Raw genomic sequence first — 12630 nt, forward strand, 5'->3', positions numbered from 1 at the left:
AGTCATTGAGTCCAGCTGCTGAGAAGACCCTTTTCGACCAGGTTTTTAACAGGGCTGTTGGCCTGTCTGCCAATTGTATACTTGGCCTTGTAGGCGGCTGCACAAAGACCTCTGCTCAGGGAAGCTGGTACAAGTGCAGTCTAAAAAGGCATGCTTTTATTTTACTGACTTCACACAGTTGCAATCTGCATTAGGCTACACATAGTTTCCAGAGTTGAACAACAACTAAGAGGTTTGACCTACCAATGACGATGACTGTCATGAGCTTCTTTGAAAAGGTGCAATTGGGCAAAGCTGTATTCTTCATCATTGCTGGTCAAATGTGACACTTTCCAAACCAGAAAGAACTTAGACTTTCCTGTAAAAAGGACACACAGGTCATGATTGTCACGGAGACGAATGAAATACAATGTCCCTGGCTTTCAGAGACCAAGGAAACATTACTGAAAAGCTGATGGACCCCAGCTGAGTGTTTGCAGCATTTTCTGTTTCTGTTTCCTCTTCTTGTGACGACTGAAAAGCTGCACTGCAGAGAAAAGGTGCTGTGAATTCTGACCTCTCACACCAACTCCAGCTTTGTTGGCCCAGTTAACTTTCTAAAATAAGCACAAATTTCTGGCTTTGTTTACTGAATAATCTTAGACGAAGATCCATTTCAAAGCTGACAATCATAATGCGATCAATTGCTTCTAACTTCCTCCCACTCCCCTGAGGTTTTAGTACTCACTAGGTCAGACTAATTTGATATGACTGAACCACTTCTTTCATTGTATACCAGATGCCCTTTCATTAGGAGGGGTTCATGACGACTTACAATTCGACTCAAAGCAATGACTAGAACTGAAGAGAAAGAGCAACATGACAGTTTGCTGTCAGTCAGCTTATTGTCTATACAAAAAGAAAATAATGTAAATCTGAGGTAAATTCAAAACCGAGGCAAAGAATATAAGAGCAGGGAGGTTATGATGGAGCTGTATAAAATGCCACAGCTGGAGTACTGTGTACAGTTCTAGTCACCACGCTATAGGAAGGATGTGATTGCACTGGAGAGGGTGCAGAGGAGATTCACCAGGATATTGCCTGGGCTGGAGCATTTCAGCTATGAAGAGAGTCTGGATAGGCCAGGGTAGTTTTCCTTAGAGCAAAGAAGGCTGAGAGGGACCTGTTTGAGGTATATAAAATTGAGGGGCATTGATAGCATAGATAGGAAGAAACTTTTTCCCTTAGCAGAGGGGTCAATAACCAGGGGGCATAGATTAAAGGTAAGGGTGCAGGAGGTTAGAGGGGATATGAAGAAAAAAATTTCACCCAGAGGGTGGCTGGAATCTGGGTCACACTGCCTGAAGGGTTGGTAGAGGCAGGAACCCTCACAACATTTAAGAAATATTTAGAAGAGCACTTGAAATGCCATAGCATACAAAGCTACAGGCCAAGTGCTGGAAAATGGGTTTAGAATAGATAGGTGCTTGATGGCCGGCACAGACATAATGGGCTGAAGGTCCTGTTTCTGTGCTGTATAACTCTATGACTCTATAACATCAGTGAGGAGAATGGCCAAACTGACATTTTAGGCCCGATGCACCATTTTAGTATAAAATTGTTAATCTCAAATAGATAGAGACTAAATCAAATCTTGAAAACTTACCTCCTATTTTGTAGGCAACTAGCTGAGCACTGTGTACTGAAAGAGTGAACAGGACACTGAGAATGTGTAACTATAGCTACCCTCTTACAGCTTCCCTTTATACTAAAATCCAGGTGTGGCTCCTACATCTTTACTAACGTAATCTACACTCTCGTGAACTCAGACATACCAGTGATGCCCAAATTGACATCAAGAGGGATGGTTCATGCTCTGAGGCTATTTGCTACTTTCATCATCCAGAATATAACACGTCAAATAATTTCAGTTTAAGGAAAGTAAATACCACATTCTATTCTCTGTAGTCACTCTTTTTTTGTTACTTTTCTCACCTTTATTTCCCATGACAACTAACATGCACCGTACAAAGGCGTCATGTTCAGCCAGCTGACCTTCTACCAGATGAGAACACTCCCTGCAGTTCGTCACGTTTCCATTACGTCCATTATGCTGAGTTACATTGAGTCTACAGCACAGAAACAGGCCATTCGGTCTAACTGGCCTATGTCAGCACTTACGCTCTACATGAGCCTCCTCCCACCCTTCATCTCACCCCATCAACAGATCCTTCTAGTGCTTTCTCCCTCATGTGTTTATCTAGCTTCCCCTTAAGCATGTCTATGCCATTTACCTCAGTGACTCATTGTGACAGCAAGTTCTACATTCTTAGATCACTGTGGGTAAAGACATTTCTCTTGAATTCAATATTGGGTTTATTAGTGATTATCGTATATTTATGATACATTGGGGATCGTTGTGTTGGATCATTAATTCATTAACTCCAACACTGGGAATCATTTTGTTGCAACATTAATGCTCTAACTCCCACACTCGGAATTATTGGTTTAAAAATTGCCAGTTTTCGGGTACGGGGATGATGTTGTATGATTACCCCATGTCCAGTCGAGGTGATGCAGGGATCACACAAACTTTGTGCTGTCTGTTCATCACCACGATTGCGGCATGCAGTCCAGTGCTAAACGCACTGCTGACTGGCTGCATATTCAGCAGGGGACCCAGGTGTGTGCATGGTTAGCACGAGTTACAGCATTTCTTAAAGCAACCTGCACCTCTTAAAGGGGAGTTCCATTCTGGCTGCAGCTGGTGGTGGAACAATCTCCAAAAGTGTTTCTGAGAAGGAATGAAGAGGACCAATGGAGCGGCAGGCCAGAGAGAGGGCTCCCAGGTTCTCCGATATGGTGCTGGAAGTTTTAGTCCAGAAGATGGAAAGGAGGAGAAACGTCATGATTCCACAGGAGGCCCTCAAGGTGCACGCTGAGAGAAGAATGGAAGCAGATAGCATGGAGGTCAATTCAGGCAGTGTGGCCCGCAAGGACCTGGTTGTAGTGCCGCAAAACGTTCAATGATGTTACATGAGTGGTCAAGGTAATGAATGCATCTTCAAATACGATCTCCTATCCAATGCGCCATTAACCTCACATGCTGCTCAATGCACCACACACCCATTACTCACCCATTAACAATCTCTAGCAATCAGGACTCATGCCTAACATGCATCCACCTCATTCATATACACTTGCCACTGCTCCAAGACTCACATGCATTTCTCACAGCTTCCACATACTGCCAGCTATTCAACTATGACAGGCACATCACCCAAACACATTGCAACACATCACTGATACACTTCTCCCTCTCTCTTGCAGGACAAGGTCACACATAACAGGAGGCACTATCAGAGAACCAGTGGGGGACAGGTGCGCCTGCATCTCCTGAACCCCTTGGAGGAGACGATGCTGCAAATTATTGGGCTGAGGCGGTTGCAACTGACAGCATTAAGAACATCCAGGATAAGTATGTTCCTGCCTTATGCACCTTCTCAAATCCCTCTTCATTCTCATCCCACAATCTGGCATGAATTACAAGCTCTAGATAGTGTGATCATGGTCCTCCTGCTTTTCACATCCACCCTCACCCCAATCAATCCCTTCTGCATTTATGTTTTCAGACAGCACAGTGGCGCAGTGGTTAGCACTGCAGCCTCACAGCTCCAGCGACCCGGGTTCAATTCTGGGTACTGCCTGTGTGGAGTTTGCAAGTTCTCCCTGTGTCTGCGTGAGTTTCCTCCGGGTGCTCTGGTTTCCTCCCACATGCCAAAGACTTGCAGGTTGATAGGTAAATTGGCCATTAGCAATTGCCCCTAGTATAGGTAGGTGGTAGGGAAATATAGGAACAGGTGGGGATGTGGTAGGAATATGGAATTAGTGTAGGATTAGGAGAATTGGGTGGTTGATGGTCGGCACAGACTCGGTAGGCCGAAGGGCCTGTTTCAGTGCTGTATCTCTAAACTAAACTAAACTAAAATAAAGATACCCAAGAACTGGTGTCAGGCCAGCCAGAGCAGCCTCCCCATGAAGGGCACAAGCAAAAGCTCACATCTACTTGGTGTGGCTCAGTTGGTAGCACTCTCACCTGGAGTCAGAATGTTGTTGCTTTAAGTCCCACTCTGGGGTTTGAGCACAAAAATCAAAGCTGACATTCCAGTGCAGTACTGAGGGAGTGCTGCACTGTTGATGGTGCTGTCTTTCAGATGAGACATTAAACCGAGGCCCTGGATGTAAAAGATCCCGTGGCACTATTTCAAAGACAGCAGGGGAACTATCCCTGGTATCTTGGCCAATATTTATCCCTCAATCAATATTACAAAAACAGATTATCTGGTCAATATCACATTGCTGTTGTAACCATCAGCTGAGGAGGGGGTCAAATGGCTCCCGTCTCTTCTCTATCCTTGTTTGACCACAACAAGTTTATTTCTTTTTGAAGTGGATATACTCGCCAATTCAGTTAGTGTTTAACTGTTTACACACCGGGATCATAAAAAAAAACAATCAGACAGGTTTTCTTGAGTTTAATAAAGAAAGAGGTTAGCTTAAACCGATCTAAATAAAATAATAAAATATGCTCCAACTTTCACACAGACACACACGCACACACTCGAAGTTCACGCACACACAAAAATAGATTACAGACTGGGGAAGGATAGATTGGTTGAGTAAGAGTCCACAGAAATAAAAGGGGTATACAGTCTGTGGAGGTTGGTAAATCAGCTGGCATTAGACTGAATTTGGTGGTCATACGACTTTTTTTTGGTGGTCCTGAGGTTTTCAATTTGAAGACGTGGACGTCTGATTTGGTGGCTGTCCTGGAGACAGCAATGCGGTTGATTTCCTTCACGGAGTCTCTGTCTGCAGCAAGGATATGTCTCGGTGGTCATGGTCAGCAGGCAGCGTTCAAAGTTTGCAAGGTGGATTGGAGAGAGGAAGGAGGGACCCCACTTGGGTCTTCTCTTGACAGTGTCTAGCTGTTTGTCTGGTTGCTGCAGAGAAATCATGAGTTTAAGCACACAAATGGTGGGCCTGTCACATGACCATCACCCAGTGATTCAAGCATGGTGGTTACCAGTGTGCATTCCCTCTTGCAACTGAATCAGTCTATGTCTAGGAATTCCCTTCTCACAACCAGGGACCCATTGTTCAAATGATTAGGTTGAGTGATTCATCTCCACCAGTTTAATATTCAGGTGATGGTCTTGATGCCTTGCTAATGGGAACAGGATAGGTAGTTCACTCAGATTCCCCAGTTCAATGTTCTTGATGGGTCTGTGCTGACAATCCGTCTCCACCTCAATGCATTGGAATGCGGAGTACAGTGATGCAGATTGGGGTGACCATCTTTAACTGCTGGCATAGAGTCACCTTTTATCTGTTTCTTTTTAATTTAATTCAGATTTCCAGCCAGTGGATTAAAAATTCTCATTCGACATAGCACATTTTTGTGACACTTTTGTGGGACCTTGTTGTGTGCAAATTGTGTGCTGCATTTCCTACACTACAACAGTGACTGCACTTCAAAAGTACAGTGGCTGTGTGGAGCTTTGAGACATCCTATGGCCATGAAAGGTGCCATAAATCCATGACTTTATATCTTTGATGAAGAAGCACCATCACTTGATCTGACATTCGCAGCCACCAGCTCAGATACTGGCACCGTGCATACATTAGAGGGTAATTTAGAGGCAGAATCAGTACTTGGTGAGTGCAGCCAGGTAAGCAGGTAAGGATAGCCTGTGTGCTAGCTCCCCAGAGGGTGAGGTCGCTGACGGTGTCTGCTGCAGAGGACTCAGATGAGGATTTTGATGGAGCAGCATGTAGAAAACAGCTGATAGGCATGCACACATCGATGCTTGGTGCATTGACAGGCCTGCCAGATAGTCTGTTGTCGTTGTCAAGGTGCAAGGAGAAGTCCAATCCAGCAGATTACTCGGATTGCTGAGGTGCTACTTCAGGGCAGTAAAAGTGGCTTCAAGGAGCAGGAACCTGCTGTCCTCTGTCAGGATAACAGCATTCATTCTCCCATCTCTGCCACTCCACCGGTGCCCTTGCTGCTGCCTTTCAGCCAGCCAGGCCTAACTGCTTCTACCCATGCTGAGCTGATGCAGTCCGACACTGGACCCTCAAGGCCCAGAGCTGTTTGGGGGCCTCCTGTAAGGCCATCTGCAGTCTCCCCCAGTGAAAGTCAGCAGTCATGCACCAGTCATGCTGCAGCCACTGGGGCAGCACTGCATAGGAGCATTATGCAAGGCAAAGGCGCCCACAAGACAGGCACTAAGCAAAGCACAAGGGTGAATTGTTCAGTTTTGTGTGTTGTTGGAGAAAATTCTTATGGAATGGTTTTCAGATGATGACTTTTATTTCAGGATTTTGGCCAAGAGGACACTGCAATGAGATGAAACAGAGGGATTGAAAGGTGGGAAATTGTTAAGCAACGGTGATGTGGTGATGGCATTTTAAGAGAAACAAAATCTTGAGTAGCGTCTCATGAACAGCTTGCCCAGAATGAAGGGGTCCCAGATTCCTCCTCCCTTCCTCCATTTACTCTTCCTCTTCCTCCTCCTTCTCCACCTCCTCTTCCTAATCCTCATATCATTCTTTGTCGCAAGGTCTCCTCCAAAGGCCTGGTGGCAAGGGCTACACCCTCGTGAAAGCAAGGTTGTGGAGGACACAGCAGATCACTACAAATTTGGACAGATGCTCTACTGGATGCTGGAGGGCTCCCACCAAGCGGTCCAGGCAGTGGAACTATTGTTTCAGGATGCCGATGACTTGTTCCATGATGTTCTTAATGGCAGTATGGCTCTCACTGTAGGCGCACTGTCCATGTATGATCAACAACAACAACCTTGATTTATATAATAAAAGCAAAATACTGCGGATGCTGGAAATCTGAAACAAAAACAAGAAATGCTGGAACCACACAGCAGGTCTGGCAGCATCTGTGAAAAGAGAAGCAGAGTTAACGTTTCGGGTCAGTGACCCTTCTTCGGAACTGACAAATATTAGAAAAGTCACAGGTTATAAACAAGTGAGGTGGGGGTGGGGCAAGAGATAACAAAGGAGAAGGTGTAGATTGGACCAGGCCACATAGCTGACCAAAAGGTCACAGAGCAAAGGCAAACAATATGTTCATGGTGTGTTGAAAGACAAAGCATTAGTACAGATTAGGTGTTAATGCACTGAATATTGAACAGTAGCAAGTGCAAACCTGAAAAAAAACAGTGGGTAAGCAAACTGAACAAACTAAGATGAAATGAAATAAATGCAAAAAACAATTGTAAAAAATGTAAAAAAGAATGTAAAAAAAAAGAAAAAATAACTAAAACTGAAAGTAAAATGGGGGGCTGTCATGCTCTGAAATTATTGAACGCAATGTTCAGTCCTGCAGGCTGTAGTGTGCCTAATCGGTAGATGAGATGCTGTTCCTCGAGCTTGCATTGATGTTCACCGGAACACTGCAGCAATCCCAGGACAGAGATGTGAGCATGAGAGCAGGGGGGAGTGTTGAAATGGCAAGCAACCGGAAGCTCAGGGTCCTGCTTGCGGACTGAGCGGAGATGTTCCGCAAAGCGGTCACCCAGCCTGTGCTTGGTCTCCCCAATGCAGAGGAGACCACACTGTGAGCAGCGAATACAGTATACTACATTGAAAGAAGTACAAGTAAATCGCTGCTTCACCTAAAAGGAGTGTTTGGGGCCTGGGATAGTGAGGAGAGAGGAGGTAAATGGGCAGGTATTACACCTCCTGCGATTGCAGGGGAAGGTGCCATGGGACGGGGACAAGGTGGTGGGGGGAATGGAGGAGTGGACCAGGGTGTCGCGGAGGGAACGATCCCTTCGGAATGCTGACAGGGGAAGGGAGGGGAAGATGCGACTGGTAGTGGCATCACGCTGGAGGTGGCGGAAATGGCGGAGGATGATCCTTTGGATATGGAGGCTGATGGGGTGGAAAGTGAGGACAAGGGTAACCCTGTCACGGTTCTGGGAGGGAGGGGAAGGGGTGAGGGCAGAGGTGCGGGGAATGGGCCGGACACGGTTGAGGGCCCTGTCAACCACAGTGGGGGAAAATCCTCAGTTGAGGAAAAAGGAGGTCATATCAGAAGCACCGTCATGGAAGGTAGCATCATCAGAGCAGATGCATCGGAGACGGAGAAACTGGGAGAATGGAATGGAGTCCTTACGGGGGTAGGGTGTGAAGAAGTGTAGTCGAGGTAGCTGTGGGAGTCGGTGGGCTTATAATGGATATTAGTAGACAACCTATCCCCAGAGATGGAGACAGAGAAGTCGAGGAAGGGAAGGGAAGTGTCAGAGATGGACCATGTAAAGGTGAGAGAAGGGTGGAAATTGGAAGCAAAGTTGATAAAGTTTTCCAGTTCGGGGCGGGAACAGGAAACGGCACCGATACAGTCATCAATGTACAGGAAAAAGAGTTGGGGAAGGGGGCCTGAGTAGGACTGGAACAAAGAATGCTCGACATATCCCACAAAAAGACAGGCATAACTAGGACCCATGCGGGTACCCAGAGCGACACCTTTTACTTGAAGGAAGTGAGTACAGTTGAAGGAGAAGTTGTTCAATGTGAGAACAAGTTCAGCCAGGTGGAGGAGGGTGGTGGTGGATGGGGACTGGTTGGGCCTCTGTTCCAGGAAGAAGCGGAGAGCCCTCAAACCATCCTGGTGGGGGATGGAGGTGTAGAGCGATTGGACCTCCATAGTGAAGAGGAGGCGGTTGGGACCAGGAAACTGGAAATTGTCAAAATGACGTAGGGCGTCAGAAGAGTCACGGATGTAGGTGGGAAGAGACTGGACCTGCGGAGAAAAGATAGAGTCTAGATAGGAAGAAATGAGTTCAGTTGGGCAGGAGCAGGCTGACACAATGGTTCTGCCGGGACAGTCCCGTTTGTGGATTTTGGGAAGGAGGTAGAAGCGGGCTGTCCGGTGTTGCGCTACTGTGAGGTTGGAAGCTGTAGAGGGAAGATCTCCAGAGGAGATGAGGTCAGTGACAGTCCTTTGGACGGTGGCTTGATGTTCGGTGGTGGGGTCATTGTCCAGAGGGAGGTAGGAAGAAGTGTCCGTGAGTTGGCATTGAGCTTCTGCAAGGTAGATGTCGGTACGCCAGACGACAACAGCACCACCCTTGTCTGCAGGTTTGATGACCATGTCGGGGTTAGACCTGAGAGAACGGAGTGCCTCAAGTTCAGAGGGGGACAGGTTAGAGTGAGTGAGGGGGGCAGAGAAATTGAGATGACCAATGTCTCGCTGACAGTTTTCAATGAAGAGATCAAGAGCGGGTAAGAGGCCAGGGGGAGGGGTCCAGGTGGAGGGAGAATGCTGGAGGCGGGTGAATTGGTCCGCTGGTCGGGGGGAGGACTCCTGGTCAAAGAAGTGAGACCGGAGACGGAGGCGACGGAAGAAGAGCTCAACGTCATGCCGAGTGCGAAATTCATTGAGGTGGGGGCGTAAGGGGATAAAACTGAGACCTTTGCTGAGTACAGAACGCTCAGCATCAGAGAGGGGGAGGTCAGAGGGTATAGTGAATACATGGCAAGGGGTCAGATCAGAAGGGGTGGGGTCAGAGGGAAGTGAAGCGGAAGGAGGATCTGGAGGGGCATTCGTCCCCATCAGCTGCTGGAGCTTGCGTTCCTTAACACCTGAAAGGAAGAAAAAAAGTTTTTTGTTAATGCGTCGGATGAGACGAAAGATGAAACGAAACTGCGGAGTAGAACAGCTTTGAGATAAGGTGAGGCGGTGCTGCTGGAGAGAGAGGTCCAGTGTGTGCATGTGGTGGCGCATAGCACTGAGTGTGGATCTCAGGATACGGCGAGAGTAGCAGTCCGAGGAACGTTGTATTTCTCGGAGATACCTGTAGTCCTGGGTGGATTCAAAGCATGATGGGTGAAACTGCAGTTGGAATCCACGTGGAACAAGTCGGAGCCGGAGACAGTCACTGAGGAAGGAGATGTGGCTGTGAAAACGAGTTTTGGTAGAAACTTTATCAAACACCAGGAGGGAAATAGAAAGCAATGAAGGTGAACAAGGTAAAAGAGACAAACGAAAATCCCGTCGGAGAGAAGAGCAGAACTTCTTCAAGGTAGGCATTCCTGGAAGAGAAGTGGCAGTGAATTTAACATAAAATAAAAGCAAAATACTGCGGATGCTGGAAATCTGAAATAAAAACAAGAAATGCTGGAACCACCTTGATTTATATAGTGCCTTTGATGTAATAGAACACCCCCAGGCGCTTTGCAGGGGCATTAAAAAACAAAATATGACACCAAGCCACATAAGGAGATATTAGGTCACATGACCAAAAGCTTGGTCAAAGAAGTATGTTTTAAGGAGGAAAGTAAGATGGAGAGGGGGAGAGGTGTAGGGAGGGTATTCCTGAGCTTAGGGCCTAGGAAACTGAAGGCACGGTCACCAATGGTGGAGCGATTAAAATTGGAGATGTACAAAAGGCATGATATCTCAGAAGACTTTGGGGCTGGAGGAGATTACAGAGATAGAGAGGGGCAAGGCCATGGAGGAATTTGAAAACAAGGATTAGAATTTTAAAATCAAGATGTTGCTTGACCGGTAACCCAATGTAGGTCAGCAAGCACAGTGATAGCTGAGCAGCCCTTGGTGTGAGTTAAGACATGGACAGCAGAGTTTTGAATGGCCTCATGTTTATGGAGAGTAGAATAAGAACATAATATAAGAACTAGGAGCAGGAGTAGGCAATTCATCTCCTCGAGCCTGCTCCGCCATTCAATACGATCATGGCTGATCTCATCTCGGCCTCAACTCCACATTCCTGCCCACTCTCCATAACCCTTCAACTCATTTCTAATTAAAAATCTATCTATCTCCTCCTTAAATTTACTCAACATCCCGGCATCCACCACACTCTGGGGTAATGAATTCCACAGACTCACGACCCTTTGAAAGAAGTAATTTCTCCTTATCTCTGTTTTAAATCTGCTACCCCTTATCCTAAAACTATGACCTCTTGTTCTGGATTGCCCCCCCCTCTCTATGTCTACTTTGTCAATCCCCTTAATCATCTTATATACCTCAATTAAATCTCCTCTCATTTTTCCAAACTCTAGAGAGTAAAGGACTAAACTGCTCAATCTCTCCTCATAAGACAAACCCCTCATCTCTGGAATCAATCTAGTGAACCTCCTCTGAACTGCCTCCAATGCAACTACATCCGTCCTCAAGTAAGAGGACCAAAACTGTATGCAATACTCCAGGTGCGGCCTCACTAATGCCTTGTACAGTTGCAGCAACACTTCCCTACTTTTATAATTTTATACTCTATTCCTTTAGCAATAAAATGTGGGAGACCAGCATTCGAATAGTCATGTCTAGAGGTAACAAAAGGAGGGTTTCTGCAGCAGATGAGCTGAGACATGAGCGAAGTTGGAAATAGGCAGTCTTAGTGAGTGGGTAATAAGGCAGCAGGTGGAGTATAATGTAGGAAAGTGTGAAGTTATTCACTTTGTAATAAGAATAGAAAAGCAGAATATTTTTAAAAGACGTGAAACTTGTAAATGTTAATGTTCAGAGGGACTTGGGTGTACTTGGGAACACAGAAAGCTAGCTGTTTCCAATCTATATCAATGACTTAGATGAGGGGACTGAACGTGGTATCCAAATTTGCTGACGATAAAATGTTAGGTGAGAAAATAAGCTGTGAGGAGGGTGCTAAGAAGCTGCATAGGGATGTAGACTGGTTAAGTAAGGGGGCAAAAAGATGGCAAATGGAGTAGTAATGTGAGGAAGTGTGAACTTATCCACTTCGGTGGGAAGAATAGAAAAGCAGAATATTTTTTAAAAAGGTGAGACGCTAGTAAATTTTGGTATGCAGAGGGATTTGGGGGTCCTTGTACATGAATCACAGAAAGTTAACATGAAGATACAGAAAGCACTTAAGAAGGCAAATGGTACTTTAGCCTTGCAAGGGATTTGGAGTATAAGAGGAAGGAAGTCTTGCTGCAATTATATAGGGTTTTGGTACGATCACACCTGGAGTACTGTGTAAAGTTTTGTTCTTACCTAAGCAATGATATGCTTGCCTTACAGGAAGTGCAACAATGATTCACTAGATTGATTCCTGGGATGAGATAGCTGAATATGAAGAGAGATTGAGTAGAATGGGCCTCGCTTTAAGTTTAGAAGAGTGCGAGGTAATCTCATTGAAATGTAGAACATTCTTAGAGTGGTTAACAGAGTAGAAGATAAAAGGCTGTTTCCTCTGGCTGGAAAGTCTAGATCTCAGGGTCATAATCTCAAGATAAAGGGTCAGTCATTTAAGACTGAGATGAGGAGAAATCTCTTCACTCAGATGATTGTGAATCTTTGGACTTCTGTACCTCAGAGGACTATGGATATCAGTTAATGAGTATATTTAGGACTGTGATTCTTAGATTTTTTGGCACTAGGGTAATCAAGAGATATGGCAGGAAAGTAGAGTTGATGTAGAAGTTCAGCCAGGTTCAGTGGGCCGTATAGCCTACTGCTGCTCCTATTTCTTATGTTCTTATGTTATTATAAGGCCTGTGAATCTCGGCAGGCACTAAGAACTGCTGGAGCATGAAGGGAATTATTTTCATTTTATCCCTATCACAATCTGTAGTGAACATTGA

Source organism: Heterodontus francisci, chromosome 24, assembly GCF_036365525.1.
Source record: "Heterodontus francisci isolate sHetFra1 chromosome 24, sHetFra1.hap1, whole genome shotgun sequence".
Taxonomy (NCBI): domain Eukaryota; kingdom Metazoa; phylum Chordata; class Chondrichthyes; order Heterodontiformes; family Heterodontidae; genus Heterodontus; species Heterodontus francisci.